This window comes from Etheostoma spectabile, chromosome 18, assembly GCF_008692095.1.
Source record: "Etheostoma spectabile isolate EspeVRDwgs_2016 chromosome 18, UIUC_Espe_1.0, whole genome shotgun sequence".
In the NCBI taxonomy this organism is placed as follows: Eukaryota; Metazoa; Chordata; class Actinopteri; order Perciformes; family Percidae; genus Etheostoma; species Etheostoma spectabile.
Window position 1 is genome coordinate 2,594,203 of NC_045750.1, and position 1,304 is coordinate 2,595,506.

The following is a 1,304-nucleotide window of genomic DNA, read 5'->3' on the forward strand; positions in this document are numbered from 1 at the left end:
CTGCAATGACAGCTGATAGCAAAGGGAGAAACTGATTTAAAGCAGGGTTGTGACTCTGTGATTGGCCCTTGCTATTTGGGTACGATTCTGATTGGTTAAGCAGGAAGGGGAATGCCTCCAACAGCTGATTCCAGTTAGGAAGAGAGCATGGATAAAATGAAGTCTTCCTGACAGAATTTACACTGATCTATACTTAAATCAGGAGAGACTAGTTGCAGATATGCGACAGTTATTCACAGCAAAAAAGTCCATTTATTAGGATAACAGCTGATTTAGGAGAGCACTGATTAAAAGTTAAGCCTTCATGACAGAATTTACGCTGAGCTACATTTCTTTTTTTGCTGCAACAACTGGTAAAAATAGAGACTGTTTAGTTTATAGTCTATTAGTCCGCCGGATGTCCCTCACCTTCTGGAATAAGAGCGCCAAATTATGCGTAAGGAGGCAGGTTTTTTAGCTTTAAAAAACAAATGGAACTATGTCACATTCTGCATCATTTTGCAGGATTTTTCATCCGGATGTCCGTCACCTTCCTCTTTCTTTGTGTTGGCGTTCTAACCTCCAGTGGATTTCTGAGGACTATGGGTACCTGGTCCTCAGATCTCTGCAAGGTAAATCCAGACAGCTAGCTAGACTATCTGTCCCATCTGAGGTTTCTGTTGCACGACTAAAACCACCTTTGCACGTACACATGTTCCACCAAAACAACTTCCTTCCCGAGGCTATTTTGCAGAGACACCATTGCTCCATCCAGCGCTCAGCACCGCCCAAGACGATTGTGATTAGTTTTTAAAAAAGCCAATAAACCATGAGCATGCATTTCTCCATGCGGAATGCTGTTTGGTCTAGCCAGACCCTCCTCCACAGCGCTGTAGAGGAAGGTCTGGCGAAGCAAGACTACATAAAATAACATGATATAACCAAAAGATGTATTGTGGGATTAATTCAAAACTTGAATATGTTTGCACACATAATAGGTAAATACATATTTCTAAAGTGTTTTATTTATTGGCAATTACTTCTGAGACAATTAATTGTACAGTACAATTTGGATTTGTTTGTTTTTTGTTTTATTTTTATTTTTTTACAGCTCTAGCAATCAGTGTAAATTAAACTACTCAAACTTACATCAAACCTTCCAGCAGAAGAAACTCCATGAGACTGACAGATGAGTCTGACTCTGCTGCAGTTAAACACTCGCTCAGTCTGAACTGACTCACTGTGACTCACTGTGGCTGTTTAACAATATTTAGATCTCAGTGTGTGTGCGTGTGTGTGTGTGTGTGTGTGTGTGGGGGGGGGGG

The 1,304-nt window shown here is 40.9% G+C and overlaps 1 protein-coding gene and 1 long non-coding RNA gene across 2 annotated transcripts in view; one reads left to right on the plus strand and one right to left on the minus strand.

The window, feature by feature from the left end:
- clvs2 (clavesin 2) overlaps window positions 1–1,304 on the minus strand; it is a 38,894-nt gene that overhangs the window by 28,371 nt on the left and 9,219 nt on the right. The gene's annotated exons all lie outside the window — the stretch shown is intronic.
- Window positions 1–1,304, plus strand: part of LOC116706155 (uncharacterized) — an 18,644-nt gene that overhangs the window by 11,253 nt on the left and 6,087 nt on the right. The window contains exon 2 of the long non-coding RNA XR_004336158.1: window positions 364–368. This is a non-coding gene — a long non-coding RNA (uncharacterized LOC116706155). The remainder of the gene's footprint in view (window positions 1–363; window positions 369–1,304) is intronic.